This window comes from Microplitis demolitor, chromosome 4 (assembly GCF_026212275.2).
Source record: "Microplitis demolitor isolate Queensland-Clemson2020A chromosome 4, iyMicDemo2.1a, whole genome shotgun sequence".
Classification (NCBI taxonomy): domain Eukaryota; kingdom Metazoa; phylum Arthropoda; class Insecta; order Hymenoptera; family Braconidae; genus Microplitis; species Microplitis demolitor.
The window spans coordinates 10355399-10373174 of record NC_068548.1 but is presented as its reverse complement, the minus strand read 5'-3'; the positions used below and the strand labels follow the sequence as shown (position 1 = coordinate 10373174).

The window sequence follows — 17776 nt, the reverse complement described above, 5'->3', positions numbered from 1 at the left end:
AGATTACCGTTTATGGGTTACCAGCACAGCATGTCACGGCGTTAACCCTGCATTACAATTTCGTCGTTAGCTGAATATTTTATTTATTTTTAAGTCGACAAATATAAGATTTTTTTTATGATAAATATTTTAGAGAACCTTAAATGTATAAGGATTGCATTGATTGAATTTATCTTGAATTTTCGAAGTTTTATTTATATTCTTACCATCATATATATATATATATATATATATATATATATATATATATATATATATATATATATAAGAGATAAATGAAAGTTTTATAAAAAATTAAATATCTTTAGTATTTAATAAAATTTCGATAGATATAAATATGTGTTTACTAAATTCCCCACAATCGTTGTTTTATGACGGCCATCTTTAATTTGTATGAAAGTGTCAAATTTGACTGCTGTTAATTAAAGAAAAGACAACGTTTGTGAACTACATACGAGAGATATTTAATAATGGAAAATTTTCAATGAAGATAATGTTTTCTTCGATATGATTTGTGCATTTATTATGTTTTCATGAATTTAACCTAACTTCAAAAATTAAAAATGTTTTTTTAGATGAACTATACTGGAATTAGTTTATAAACTTGTAAAAAGTAAAATATTTATTAAAAAATTTGAATTATTTCATGATTTACGTGAATCGAAAAAACAAAAATATCCACGTCTCTCAAACTATCCAAAGTTCAAAATTTAAGATTATAACCTAGATAACACTTTTTACTTTAAATGTAAGGATAACTTTTAATATTTTGATATTATTTACTGCTAGTAAATAAATTTACCTGTAAAAAAATTTTTTAATTTCAATTCATCTATGAAATACAACAAATTTTTAGATTTCACATAATCATACATTAATTATTCTTGATATTAAGTTATTTAATAATTAAATAAACATGTGGTCGATACTTATGAACACGTATTAAATACTAATAAAATTTAAAACGGGATTTAAATAAAATTTTGATTCGTGATTAGTAAACTTATTATTTGCGCATGACCATAATACGTGTTTTACTAAATACAAATAAATTTTATTGCTATGTAATAAAAATGTCTCTGTGATTGATTATAAAATTCAAGATCAGAAACTTCTTAAATAAACAGTAATTATTTAGGATGACCAGAGCATAGGAAAAAGAATCATCCCTGATTAAAAGAATCGATTCGCAATGATTTGCAATGTTAAATGCCTATAAGAAGGGTAATTCAAAAGTATTCAAAAGCATTAAAAAGTTTAAAAAATTTTTTTTTTCTAGTCGTTTTAAATCCTTTCTTTTAATAAGAGATACCCTTATTGAAGTAAACATTATTTATTGATGTTATTTATTTTTACTCAGAAAATTCGATCAATAATTCAAAGAGATCTAAGCAAAAAAAAACGAATTACTTATTAGTAATTAGCTCTTGAATAAAAATATGATTCTCTTTCCTATACTTTAATCATCATTGAATAGATAGTTTTTAGTTCGAAAGTCTAAATTTTAAATTTTATAATCGATCCCAAAGGTTCAAAAGACAATTTTTTCAAGGAAATTGACGATTGAACGCAAACGACTGATGAGCATTTCGAACTTTCGAAAACTAAGAAATTAAAAAAAAAGAGACTTTTTTTATAGAGAGTCAATGTCTAATCATAGTATATATATTATCCTTTTGAGCCGACTAATTGATTGATGAGTTATAGAATTCCAAAGTTTAAAAAAATAAGCATGTTATTTTAACGAGACATAAAAAATCGCAATGCATTACATCTTAATATTAACATTAAGAAACAAAATATATATATTCGATTTATTTGGACCTCCTTAATATATATTTGTATAACAGCTGAATGTTCCATGGACTTTTTTCGTAGAAGTGTTAATCAGATGATAAAGTTCGAAAAATTATTCACGTATTCAGTGGAATTCTAAAACTATGACACAAAATGCTTGACATCGGAAATTTAGTTGTAGAAATTTGTTTAATAATAGAAAAACATTTTTTTTTAGGATGTTCGAAGGTCATATAAAAAAACCGGTCGATTCAAGGCAGACTATAAAACAAGCAGGAAAGGTGATGCCTGCTTACCTATTCAGCGAGTCCTCAATCTATTATGATATATTCTAATGGGTATGACAAAACATTTTATGAATAGTTCATTGTTTAACTTAAAAAAATTTTTAAATAATATTTCATGTCGTGATTTATATAATTTCTCTTAATTATAAAAAATTTGCTATACCCAATCCAATGTTTCATAATGCTACTGAAAATAAAAATCCTTTATAAATATTAAACAGATAACTTAATTTTTAAAGGTTACTTAGATATGTTAAAATTAAGAAATAGCCAACACTTTATTTTTTTTATGAGTACTATCATACAATAAAATTTATCGAGACAATAATGATAAATTTATTTACCAAAAGTAATATAAAAATTTGATTATTACAAATAAGCTTGAAAAAGTATTTTTATTATTTAGAGAAATCTTGATTTTTCATCACAATTTGCCTATACTTTAAATGCACAGAAAAAAAAGTTATTTTGAGCCAAGAAAATATTTTTGCAGACAAACGTTTTCGAGAACCAAGTCAAGATTTTTTTGAGCCAAGAGAATTTGTCTTAGTTAAAAAAAAATTCGTCTTGGTCGGAGAAGATTTCTACTTTATCTGAAAAAGTTTAGGTCTCCAAAAAAATTTTCTTGAATCAAGAATATTTTTCTTCAGTCGAGAATTTTTTTTTTCTGTGTGGTAAAATTAATAAGAATACTTTGATTTAATTATTTATACTAATTTAACTTGATATAATAATAATTGCTTGTTTTCATTTTTTGTAGTGAAATATAATGTAAAACATATCTTTTATACAGAAAAATCACCCGTAAAACATACCTAAACGATTTTACAAGTTAATATTCAAATTCGCAGGCAACTGATAGATAGCAAGGATACATTTCAATTTATTGCTTACATTGATCTAAGTAAAAAAAAATTTATTTAACAAATGCTTTAAATAAACGCTGTTAAATGCCTAACATCGGCCTCATATAAACTTGTTCACTAAACACTGATAGTTTCTGAATGGTCGGATGCAGTGGTTAATTTTTTTTAACCCATCAGCACTACCGTTATGAGATTTTGTTCACGTTTGATTTTAAACATAGCCCGGGAAAAAAATCATCATACCTGATCACGCATGACCATGCTTAAATATGCTTTCTCATGCAGGATGATGCATGGCTGGCGAATATTCAAGCCTGATTATGTTTGACCAAGCATCATCAGACCTAATCAAGCACAATCCCTAGAATTGATTAAAAAAAAAAATTAAAATAATGATAATTTAATTTTACGTTAACTTATTTTGTTATTATTGATGGATAGTTAATGTTTACTCGCTGAAAAGTGCTAATGAAATTTTACCCGTAACGAGTCTCGAACCCATAACCGTCGTGTTATGAAGCACGTCCGCTGCCGACTAGGCTGACCTGTCTCGTTCGGTCTAAGACTAGATTTTTTTGCAATAATAAATAAAAAACATTATAGTTATAAGCAATTAAATTAATCTTAATTATTAATTGAAAAAATAAAGAAATGCAATTTTATTGATTATCATTATCCATTTCGCAGGAATTTATTAATTCAATTCGTCAATTAATTAAAAAAAAACTTTTCATGAAATTTATTTTAACTTATAAAACAAAAAAGATTAATTTTAATTATTAATTGAACCAAAAATTATAAATTGAATATATATTTTATTCTTCAATAAAAAAATAATATTTTTAACTACTATCGTCGAAATAAAAATCGATATTTGGTTATTTAAATTTTTTCATCAAAAATATTAGATTATCCCTGATTAAAAACCTCAATTGAATCCGATTGAAGCTAGATCGGATTTTGATTTTATTTTTCTGCATGATCAGACATGACTTAGCATGAATCATGCTTGATCTGTATGATCCGCGCTTGACCTTGCCTGAATCTTGCATGATCATGCATGCTGATTTTTTTTCGGGCTGTCAAAAAAAATCCACATTGGAATCCAGTATATGCGAGATCCCACATGGTTTCCTATGTAGTAATCCAGCATAGATGCCGAAATAGACTCTCACATAGACTCTTATAGGAATTCACACCATGCCAAAACCATATGGGAAACGTATGGGATCTCATGTAGATGTTGGCCTCGATTTCGCATGGAAACGGACACCATGTCAAAATGGGAATCTAAGTACTCACAGTTTCCTATGTGGATTTCTTATATGGGGATCAAGATACTCATGGTTTCCTCATTTCCTTATATATATATATATATATAATAATAATATGGCCATATATAGTTCATACATAAGCATATATGGATTGTATATGGATCATACATGGGTATATATGGCCAGACATAGTTATATATGACCAAATGATCATGTGTGCCCATAATTAATGGATTGTATATGGCCATATACAGCTATGTATAGTTCATACAAGGGCATGTATAAACTATATACAAAAATTTTGTTTAAATTTGCTGCGTAAACTGATGAATTCTGAATTTTAGGCGATTTTATGTCAATTATAATTAAGGCCATCCTTTCAAGCTCTGAAACTTGAGTACGATTGGTCGTACCTATTTGGCGCTCATAAACTTTTTTGTAGCAAATTTCATGCACTATGAAAACTTTAATCTTCTGCTTTCCAAAAAAAATTTTTTAACACCCAAAAATTAAGTTAAAACCGAAAAAAAATCGGTCTATTGGTTGACCCTGCGGGCCAGCCCCAAAACTTCGAGCTTCTTGTGCTCGAAAATATTGTTGTGAATACGTTTTCGAGCTTGAAAATACTTTTGTATACCGTTGTTTTCGAAAAAATGTTTTTTACCATTTTTTTCTCCAACGATATCTCTCGAACGAATTAATCTATTAAGACGTTTAAGGTAGCAATCGACGCGTTTTATTGAGTTCTAAACCTGATCAGATTTTCGATTTAATTTATGTAGTCGTTTTTGAGATATTTCAAAAACACAAAAAAAAAAAAGATTTTTTTTTAATTCTTTCGTTCTCGGTTTCTCTCGAACGAATGAACTGATTTTGACGGTTGAGGTGGCATTCGACGTGACTCATAACGTTTTTAGAGCTAATTAGGTTTTAGAATCGATTCATTGAGCACATTAAAACTTATCCAAAAAAAACATTTTTGAAAAAATTTTATTTTTGGAATACCTTCGAACGCACTTGATCGATCAAGCTTAACTCTTTACGGCTTTGAGATATTAACAAGCCGCATCGATTGACACCTTAAAGATCAATATCGGTTCTTCCGTTCAGAAGGTACAGATATTTACATACGTACACACATGCACTCGGACGGGTGAATGTCAAAATCCCACATAGCCAAAATCCCACAACGCCAAAATGATTTATTAGGACTACATCCATTTACTTCAGATATGGTAAAGTAGAAATTTATCTAAAAAAAAATTTTTTTTTTATCACTTTAAAAATATCTGCCATCAAGGAATTATTACTTGAACCAAAAATTTAAAGTTTTTAAAATAATAATATGACATTTTTAGTTGAAGACAAGTGGTCTTGCTTGAACAATTCAATAGTATCGATTGAAGATAATATAGTTTCGGATCAAGACACGAGAGTTATCCATCAAAGATACAAAATCTTTAGAGCCAAGAAAATCAAAATCAAGACAAGAATTTCTTGAAGCAAGACAATTGGTTTTCTTCAGAAATAAATTCTTGGCTCAAGAAAATATTTCTTGAGTCAATATAAAATTTCTATCAGTGTATGGCTTTGTTTTTTGGATCTACGGCGCCGGGAAAATTTTTTTCATAAAAATCAACTCATGGTTCGTTTAGGAAATTTTTTTAACTACAATTTGCTTTTTCTATTTCTTTGTACGACAATTTGCTGCTGAGATATCAGCCTTCAAATGAAAAAAGATCTTTTTGTCTTTGATTATCGATATCTCAGCAACTAATGGTTGCACAGTACGTTTGAGGACAGCTTTCGAAACTTAAATAAAACCCCTCCTTTAAATAAAAACCCCAGTGAAACGTAGAAAAAATAAAGTAATAAAATTCTTGTTTTATCTCGTTTTTTTGGGATTTTTTTCTTTTTTTTTATCTTACATTTACTAAATAATTAACGTAAAAATCCATAAAAAATTAATTTTTTTATTTTGGTAATGATTACACAAATTAGGGAAAAAAACCTGGTCCCTTTAATTGTTTTGTAAAATGTTGAGCAATTAGTCCGGACACACGGTTTATTGGATCAATTTAAAAATTTCCAGGGTTTTTGGGAGTACATGAAACTGTAAATCAACTGGAAATATTACCCTTCCCATGATCTTAAAGGAGCGGTTGATTAACTGAAAAACCATAAGAAGTCCATTTTTCCTAGGCTTTTCAAGTTGATATTAAGGATGAAAAAAAATTTTTATTTTTGAATCGAAAATGATACTTGTGGGGGTTTTATTTAAGTTTCGAAAGCTGTCCTCAAAAGTATTGTGCAATCATTAGTTGCTGAGATATCGATAATCAAAGACAAAAAGATCCTTTTTTATTTGAAGGCTGATATCTCAGTAGCAAATTGTCGTACAAAGAAATAGAAAAAGCAAATTCTAACTAAATAAATTTCTTAAACGAACCATAAATTGATTTTTAAGACAAAAAATTCCGGCGTCGTAGACCCAAAAAACAAAGCCATATAGTTAAAAACAATTTTATCTCGAGTTATTTCTTATGATTCTGCGGAAACCGTGGCTCAAAAAATTATTTTGCTGAAAGATCTTAAAACTAGAGATTTCAAGCTTCAATTTGCCTTTTTTATTTTTTCGATACGATCATTTTTTACGAAAATACAGCCTTTCAAAAATCACTAAAAAATTTATGAAATTTTCTTGTTCTTTTAATTTTAAGTATGAGTTTATGCGGGATTTTGTCTATGTGGGATTTTGGCTATGTGGGATTTTGGCTATGTGGGATTTTGGCGATGTGGGATTTTGGCGATGTGGGATTTTGGCTATGTGGGATTTTGGCGATGTGGGATTTTGGCGATGTGGGATTTTGTCTATGTGGGATTTTGGCTTTGTGGGATTTTGACATCCACCCACTCGGACATCATCGTGAAATTAGTCAGAATAGCTTTCTAGAACTTCAAACGTCAAGATCTGATAGAACTTCGGTTTTCGAAAATAGGACCAAAATCATTAACTTCCCGTATTTTGGAAAATTTTCAATTTTTTTAACGGGAAGTAAAAAATGACTTGATTTTGATGGTTGAAGTGGCAATCGACGCGTTTTAATAAGTTCTAAAGCTGATTAGACTTTGGAATTGTTTAGTCCGGTTGTTTCAAAAATATTTGCAAAAAACCGTTTTTACCATTTCTGTTTTCCGCGATAACTCTCGAATGAATTAGTCGATTAAGATGACTAAGCCGGCAATCGACGAGTTTTATTAAGTTCTAGAGCTGATTAGATTTTTAAGTCGATCGTATGTCATTTCTGAGAAATTAATAAAAAACTATAAAAACAATCGGTCTATCGGTTGACCCTGTGGACCAGCCCCAAAACTTCCCGCTTTATTCGAGCTCCTTAAGCTTAAAAATATTGTTGTGAATACATTTTCGAGCTTGAAAATAGTTTTGTATGCCTTCGTTTTAAAAACAAGTTAGGTGAAATTATACCATGATAGAAAAAGACTATAAAGAGTAAGAGTTGGCATGATTTCAGACACATTTTAGTACATTACATTTTTATTTATACAGAAAAAATGAATATTGTTATTTTTTTAACTTTTCAGTGCCGATATCTTTTGAACTAATTAACCGACTTTGACGTTTGAGGTCCCGGGAATAAATGATCAGACATGAACAGGCATGAGTCTTCAGGCCTAATTAGACATGAGAAATAACCGTGCCTGACCAGGTCTAGCCAGGCATATTCAGGTCTGATCAGGTATGTTCATGTCTGTTCAGGCCCATCCAGGTAAAAAAAGTTATAAATGAAAAATGACCCTAGATTAAAAGTTATCCATATATAAATAGGCCCTAGATAAAGTTATCCATAATTATTTATAATTATGGATAACTTTATTATACAATTATATATAATTATTTCTATAAAAAAAAAAAAAAATTGGGCATGTGAAGGATTCGAAACGTCGACCTTACGCTCGGAAGCTTAACCCGCTACCCATTGATCTAAGAGATTGACTTGAAAAATTAGTTTCGTATGAACTTCAAGTAATAAAAATCTTATACGTGATAGATTTTTGGTCAACAAAATGTTATATCTTATACATGATAGTTTTTTAATCAACGAAATTTTATATCTGATTTATTAATTATTGATTAATAGTTATATGAAATTCTATATCAGTTATGTATAATTATAACTACGTTAGCTATATGTAATTATAACTAAGGTAGTTATATTTAATTATAACTAAGATTTAAAATTTAAATCCATATATCAGGCTTGATCAGACATGAAAAGACATGGACAGATATGATCAAGCCTGAACGTATTGAACGCTTTAGACATGAACATGCATGGACAGGTATGATCAGACCTGAGCGTATTCAACGCATCAGACATGAACAGGTCTGAGCGTATTCAACGCTTTAGACATGAACAGGCATGGGCAGGTCTGATTATTTTTTCCCGGGGTGGCAATCTGCGCGTTTTCTTGAATTCTAGAGCTGAATAAAATTTGAAATCGATCGGTTCAGCGGTTTCAAAGATATTTGAAAAAAACCGTTCTTTACTATTTCTTTCTCAAACGATATCTTTCGAACGCATTAACCGATTGAGATGATTGTGGCAGCGATCGGAGCGTTTTATCAAGTTTTAGAGCTGATTAGATTTTGAAATCGATTGTTTGAGCCGTTTTGGAGGAATAAAAAAAAAAATAAATAAAATAAAAAGTAATTTTTTTTTCATAATTTGCAAATATTTTCGAGTCTACTTGATCAAATGATCTGAAATTTTAGGAAAGTTGATGACCAACAAGCTCTTTCGATTGCCGCCTTAATCATCCGAATTGGTTCATGAGTTAAACTTATAGACTAGTCACACACACATATACACATACATACATACAGACACTCGGACATCATTCGAAAAATAGTCAAAATATCTTCCTAGTACCTCAAAACGTCGACATCTGATGAAAACTCGATTTTCGAAAATCGGGGTGAAAACAATAACTTCCCGAAATTTTTGAAAATCATCGATTTTCGTCGCGGGAAGTTAAAAATTTCCCCATGTTTTGTAAATGGAAATCATTTGCTGAAATTCAAAGTCAAGATATAAATTGTTAAACGTCACTCGATATTTTTGAAATTTTACGAAAGAGGTATCAGCTGAGCTACTTTTTGGCAATCACTAATAATGATAATAATTTTGAAAAATTTAGGGTGCACATAAAATCTCAAAGTTTTGAATGATTTTTAAAGATGAATAGCTTGATTCGATGTGAATTAAATAACTCGTAAGTTCCAACTATTCGCATACTTCAAACGCGTAGTTGTCTATTATCATATTTGATAGCGCACTGTCTGTTTTCAGACTGTTTTATACATCATATATGCCCATATATAGGCATATATGGTCATATATAGACACGCAGATCTTTTATATAAAAAATTTGAGCCAACTATTACAATTACTTATAAACAGGACGCTGTAGTGTAAAAAAAATAGGAAATTTTTTTGATATCACTAACAGAATATTGATTATTATATCCCGCTTTTTTAAAAGTAATCATATTCTTTCATTCTTACGTAGCAAAACTAAACTTCGCTGTAACTTTCGGTTGCATAGCCTTGTCGTCAAAGCGTCGGTCTCTCTTACGGAAGATCCCGGGCTTGAATCCTACTAAAGCGGGTGCGGACATTAAGAAATCTAGCGTTTTTCTCTGAATTAAAAATTTCCAATTCGATTAGGATTTCATTTATTCGCATATCTGATAATCTCTGCGTCACCAAAATAATTAAAAAAAAATTTTTTTTTTAATTTAATTACAATTTCTGTACATAGTCATATCAACTCATATATGGCTGTATCAAACTATGTATGGTCATACATGGCCATCCTAGCCAATTTACATACATAGCCATGTATGATCGTACATGGCCATACACAGTCATGTATGATCATATATAATCATATTTGGTCATATATTGTCATTTCTGGTCAATTTTGATAGATGTCCATGTATGGAGCATTCATATATGGCCATGTTTGATCTATTTTTCACGGGCTATATTACCCTCGCAAAATTTCAGATTGCCTTAAAAGCTATAACGTTCTCTTCTATTTTACGCGTCCCACGGCGGAGTGTGGTTGGCGCTCAATAGCCGTTATGGCTTTCCGTTGGTTGAAAGACTGAAAATGAAATAATAACAAAACAAAATGTCCCACCTAGAGATATCCTGAATCTCCCTGAACCCGCAGCTCTGCTCAAGCTGGGTTAGACAATCCTAGTTGGGCGCCAGTTCGTGTGCCCACGAACAAAATTTAAACAACATAAAACGCAACGAAGGAAAATGAAATGAAAATAAAAATAAATACAGGATAGCGATTTTTGAATTTAGGAATAGGATAGCAAGAAAAATATAGCAGTAATTAAAATAATAGAATTAAATAATACCGGGTTGCTGACCATTTGAATTTAATTTCCATTTAAATAATAAATTAATTAATCAAGGATATCGTATACTCACATAAACAATATCACAAAAATAATAGTAGTTCACTTACAAAAAAAATAATAATAGTATGCGTATACAAAATTATAATCAAAATAATAATACTGAATAAACAATAAGTATATCAGCCGCAAAATAATTTATCGCATACACAGAATATAATCACTCGCCTGTGATTTCCATAAGAAAATATAAATACTAGTAAATAATAATTTCACTCGCACGTGAACATAAAAAAAAAATAAATATAATGAACTGAGAACAATCTCAAAATAAAACTTCAATAATTATAAATTATTATATCACTCGCATGTGACCATAGAAAATATTAAATAAGATAATCTCATATAGGAATTTGAAGTATTTCCAATAAAAATCCCCAGTAATTTCCAATGGTGAATTTTCTGGCATTCACAAAATAATATTATCCGATACCCAAATAATAAATATGGGACCGTAGTCTTGGATCACCATAATTATAAATAATATTTATACCCTTGGATCACTCTCACGTGATAAAGAAATTAATAAATAATGTTATGTCTGACTATTATTTAGTAAATTATTTTGGTTGCGTGGATTAGGCGTTCGGACTAACCAATGCAATTTTCGGCTCAAATGTTTAGTTCAAGCCTTAATTTATTTATTTTGGGATACGTTTCGATGTGGACTTTCTTTCATCTATATTTCGATAAAAACAGAGTTATCTTTATAGGTATATGAAGATCAAAAATGCGCGGATCAATACATACGATTTTTAACTTGATAGCTTCCTTATTTCCTCTTAAACTTTTGAGGCTGATTGGAAAAGTTATTAGAGTAGAAAAGAAATGAAGTCAATTATTATTACCTTACCTTTAGTGTTGAGGTATAAATTTATATTTTTCCTTGCGCTAGTTCCCGTGTTGTAGACCCTTGAATTGGCTACTAGATCTCGGTGCCAGCGATCTCCTGATGAGGGTGGGGTGAAGACTTATTGCTTAACTTATTTGATGAATAATACACGAAATTTATTATCACTTATGTTTTTTTTTCCTTTATTTCAAAACCCCAATTTTAATTTGGCAATAAAAACTCCTTTAATTTTTCTTTAACGAAAATAGAGCTAATACTCTTTAAAGGGATATCTTTATTACCTTATACATTAATTAATTACACTCCAAATTTTAAGTTTGAATTTTCGGATATAATAATTTTCGCAACTTTTCTATTAACACTTATCACTCACAACCAATAACACTTTTATTATTATTTATTATTTTTTTTTTATATTTTTTATCTCTTTCGATACAGAAATTTTTATTTTATATTGAACTAAAAGAACAATTCCTTTATTTTCCTTCGCAGGAAATAGATACAGTGCTCTTTAAAGGAAATTGGTTTTTTTTTTTTCTTTGAACATTTATTTAATATTTATTTTTGGTTATACTTGTTTCCGCGATGCGTGATTATTATTATTTTTTTTTTTTTTATATATATATATGACTGTATAAATGTATACCTTGATATATTTTTTTCTGTTATGATTTTCTTTCGCGATGCGATTTTTAATGATTTATTTTATGAATTTAATTGAATTATAAAAGCGACGTGATCGGTTTTATTTCTTTTTTTTTTATATGAGAGATTTGAGGATACCGCTGTACCTAGTAATTGACTCTTTGCTGAGGGGTAACTCAGCTACAAACCGCAATGCAAACCGGTGCTCAGTAGAGTGATTTTCAACTTGAAAATTTTGAACACCACAACCATGGGGGTCTGAGTTTGGGGAAGGGAAAATTTTAAGTGAGTTGCATCTTGTGAGATGTCCGGTTGACGGAACTTAATTTAAGTCGATGCTAATTGTGCGCATTAGAGCAATCTTAGCTGCGGTAAGTGGGGACCGAAGAATAAGAGAATGAGAGGCAGAAAGAAAGAAATTTGGTAGAATAGGTTTTGTCACACTCCATTGAACCCATCCTTGTTTCTCTCATGAGAAAATGGAATTGTATTCCTATGGAGAGTTCAACATGAGTGACTGTAGGAAAGCTTGCGAAGTCGGACATAACAATAATAATACGCACAAAAAATAATTATAATACTAATAACTCAAATTAATAATAAATGATAACTTAGCAACTATAGTCGCATATTATATATATTGAGAACCCACTCGCATATGTTTCGTCACAACAAAATTAATATTCACCACGTGACATAAAATATAAGTAATATCAAAATATTCCCCAGACTTAATATCCGGTATTAATAAACAATAATAAATATTCTCGATCAAAACTTAAACATCCACTGGGTTCAATAATCATTCACCTCATCATATGCTTGAGACCAATATTATTACTAGAGAATGGCTATCTCTGTTATGATCACGCGAGTGCAAATGGCCATCAACGCGGGAAAGCAAAATTACACGCCAATGAATTAGTCAAAGGTACTTACAGTCGTCGTCGACGTATAAAACCTTCACGGGCTCCATTGGTGCAACCTCCTCAGTAAGAAAAATAACTACGTATTTCCCCAATACGCTACCAGTCAAATGGCAAAATAGTAGATATGTATTTATACAATCAGAATCAAATGGCGTCACACAAATTGCCTTTAATTATTAATTATTTGCGAGAGCAACTAGCATACACACTGCTCTAACAATAGATTATCCACGTCTGACCATGGCAGCACGTGAGTTTCATGCCGGCACCTCGGCCGGCGCCATCTTTATATTTCTCTCTTGCTTTGACCAATGGAGTTTTATACCCGTCTCATGCTAATATTCAACTAGTACCCCCACCAACATAAGGGATGTTAAATGTGTAATTTCACTTGCTTCCCGCACTAGATGTCCACTTGCTTCCCGCATTATTAGTTAGAAATATTGTGAATGCCAAATCACCAATGATTTATGCGTAAAACCGGTAATTTATTTATAAATTAATAAACTTAAAGATGCCAACTGTTGCGCCGACGCGCATGCGCCGACCAACTATAATAATTACAAGCATATAAATAAATGCATGATTATTTTCCCAGCATCCTAAAATTCAACTATATGCGTGTAATAATCAGTAAATTTTCATGACTACACCACAACTTATGCGTACCAAATCGGATTAATAAAAATAACGTATTACTTAAAATAAAATTATACATGTAACAAAAATAATCATAATAGTAATGTATGGAGGGACGTGTGAGCAGCGTGTGCTGCCATCTGTTGCCCACCGACATGATGTGAGACTGCCGCGATATTTAAATATCGTGACAAAGCATTTTTTGAATTTGTTAAAAAAACTATTTTTCAATAGTCTGGTTAACATTTCGACTCGACTAATTGATCTGGCTTCTTTATATTTCAGTTTTTTAAATATCTTACTCAAAAATATAAAAAAATTGAAATGCCCCAAAAACATTTATTGAATAAGGAAATTTTCTTTTTAAAAAATTCAAAGGCTGCAGGGGGACCGCTACCCTTCAGCCAGACCTTGTTTTTTTTTTCGGGATCTTTCAGGGGCACTTACAAAATTTTACTTATTGCCTCAAGAACCTACCCAAAATTGTTCACCAGCTCTCGGAATATTTTATTGATCCTCTAAATAAATTTAGTTACGTCCCCTGGACGATTTTATTCACGTAAATTTATGACCAATTAACCCGATGCACAAGTCCCCTAGACTCTCAACATCTGGGACAACGTATATATCCTGTATATCCGCGACGTACCTGTGGGCTCACTATACTCCTACTGTGTCTTCGCAATTAGTAATAATAGCTACATTGAAATCGGGCGACCAGCCACGACTTCCGTCTGCTTTTACCTTGGTTTTCGCGCTATTTGCTCGGACTCCGATTTTCCTGGCCTTCGTTACTTAATCGCACTGGTGCTGGATCCGATAGTAGTTGACGTGCAAGGTCTAGGAAGCTACCAACCAACTCTTACCTAGAGCTCGACGTAGAACAATCTTTAATGACTAGAACTGCTGAATACCCTCCACGCAAACTGTAGTCTGAGTGACACGAGCTACCAGCCAACGTTATCTCTCTGTTCCGGAGAGTTCTTAACCTTGAGGGACGAGACTGCTGACTCTCTTCTCTGGGTTAAAACAGACATTTTTATACCCAGTCTGGGCCTGCCCTTTGTTCAGGAGGTCACCTGACCATTGACGTCGATTGGTGATTCCTTTTCTTCTCGTTCGTAAAATTAAAGGGCTCTTACTGACTAATTAACTTATTCGACTAACTATATCTAAATCGGAAAATGTACACTCCGTGCAAACTTCAGTATGCACGGATACCCAGAGCAGCTAATTGACAATATTTCCCTGTCACTAAAGTTCTATGAACTTTAACTGTGAATAAAAACTGTTTCTTTCAAAAAAACTGTGCAAATTTCGAACAGCCATAACTTCTAAACTAGTCGACAAATTTAGCCTATCTTCGAAATTAACCGTGATAAATACCCATAGAATAAGTGTGGAAAATTTAATTAGGATCCGATAAAAATTGTAGACGCAATCGTATTTACAAAGTTGGATCTATTACATATATGTACATATCTATTTATGCATACAGTAGCGCTCAAAAGTATTCTGACAACAAGAAATTTGTTATCATCTTCTTTAAAATGAAACTATATTAATAAGATCCCTGAATATAATAGGGAGCAGTCTGACTGCAATCATTTGAACGCAACAAACGTCAACTTGTTTGCATACATTACATGCCATCAAAAGGAAAATATTAATTGTGTTACGTTTTGGGAAATTACCCAAAATTAATTAAAAATCAAAATAATTTTTAATTATTTAATTTTATCCAGGTTTGGCCTCGTAAGAGTGTCTATAGACCCCTGGTGGGCCGTGGTCGTCGATTATTTTATTAATTATTAATTTTAATTGTTTTTCGCGATTTAAAGTATTTTCGTTGCCGGTTCCAACTCCATATAATTATTTTTACAATAACAGGCGAATGGTAGGAAAATTGGCAGGAAATTTGAGGGAAACCCGAACTGCTGTTAAGCGCTCAGGGTTATAGGACAGGGTGGAACTGCTAGTAAGCACTCGCCCCTGGGTATTAATAGGGATATGGATAGATCATAGTGTAAGAGAAAATATTGGGGTGCCAATTGGCACCCCACAGTAAGGTTAAATTAATTTAGGATTAATTATAATTTATTAATTATAGCTGGAGAGCAGAGGTTTGAGCTCCATGAGCTCTGTCGTAAGACTGACTATCAGACGTTATAAAAATATAATAGAGCCAACAGAGCTGACAAAGTGTCGACGCTGCATCTCAGGTTCCCAGTGAGAGAATTGTCGTAACCCGGGTCTCATGCATCGTCATCTGTTTTGACTACCCGCGAGCCACGGCGACTCTCTTATCGTAACCGATTTCCGTTATATTGCGTAAAATTAATTTAATAAAAATAATAAATTTAATTTAATCAATAAAATATTACGGGAACGTAACAATTGTAAGCTCAAAAATATTTTGACACGCAGTTGGCTTCAAAAGTTCACGTACGTTACACAACTCTGAGTTTTCATTTTCGCTTATATTTACTTATCGTAGTTATTTTAACTTACCAAAATCTTAGCAATATTTTAGTAACTTTCAAAAAACCGTTATAAATGCATTGAAACAAGAGTTGAAACAAACAAATGTTACTTGCATTTTCAAAGTCTCTCAACAACTCATCGGTATATAGAACAAAGTGTATAATACACGAAACACAGTCAAAAACAAGCCTAAATGTGGCCATCGAGGAAAAATTTCTCCTAGAGTCGATAACATTATATAAAAAATGTCATCTGGCACCCAGAATGGAAGATAGATTTTCCGAAAATATTTAACACCTCCCTGACTTTTCGCTAGCTCAAGCTTAGTTTAAAACAAAGGGGGCCTGTGTCCATTTCTACTAAGGTAGAAGCCAATTTTTGAAGGTAAGTTTTTCAATACGAGATCCTTAATCCACGATTCAAATGTTTTTAGCATACTTATATATTTATATATAAATGTACAAGCAATACGAAGTTGATCGCGCACTACAAAAACCTCGGATTTATATAATAGCTTTGAGTAAACATGATTAGAATCGAAAATATATATGCGTGATAAAATATGTATTGATGAATACTTACACAATTCATCAAAAATTCGAGATTTGTAAATTCATTTAAATTTTAAAAAACGGCACAAGCAGATATTTAGATATTAAAAACTTAAAACTTAAATAATAAGTTCAAAGATTTTTCATGAAATTGGTAGAGAATGATAACACATTGATAAACAAATAGTTAAATAACAGTAATAATTTATATTTACCTATTATTAGTGAATTTAAATACGAAATAGGTTAAACAGGCATATCACACTGGAATAGAGACACAATATATTCACGCCACCAAACCCTGTGGAAGAACTCTATTAGAAAATGTTAAGTTCCAATAATAATCCTGATAGGCCTATCTGGATCGAAAAATGTGCAGATAGAAATTCTATCATAACTTATCTGTTGATACCGAAAATTAAAATCTATACGTGTTTTCCATATGGTAATCTATAGGATTGTTATATGTTTTTACATTGATTGGATTTGACTTGGATAAGTGGGTAGAGTATTCATTGGATTAAATATGGCGCTGTCAATCTGGCGCCAGATCAAAATAGTGAACTTATAAGTATACGTACACGGAGAAAACAAAACAGGTAATTTTCCTATTGTTACGTTCCCGTAATATTTTATTGATTAAATTAAATTTATTATTTTTATTAAATTAATTTTACGCAATATAACGGAAATCGGTTACGATAAGAGAGTCGCCGTGGCTCGCGGGTAGTCAAAACAGATGACGATGCATGAGACCCGGGACACGACAATTCTCTCACTGGGAACCTGAGATGCAGCGTCGACACTTTGTCAACTCTGTTGGCTCTATTATATTTTTATAACGTCTGATAGTCAGTCTTACGACAGAGCTCATGGAGCTCAAACCTCTGCTCTCCAGCTATAATTAATAAATTATAATTAATCCTAAATTAAT

At 31.2% G+C, this 17776-nt stretch overlaps 1 long non-coding RNA gene across 1 annotated transcript in view; it reads left to right on the top strand.

Moving 5' to 3' along the window:
* LOC128667595 (uncharacterized) overlaps positions 1-17776 on the top strand; it is a 49749-nt gene that overhangs the window by 17077 nt on the left and 14896 nt on the right. Inside the window, exon 3 of the long non-coding RNA XR_008403535.1 lies at positions 2015-2135. This is a non-coding gene — a long non-coding RNA (uncharacterized LOC128667595). The remainder of the gene's footprint in view (positions 1-2014; positions 2136-17776) is intronic.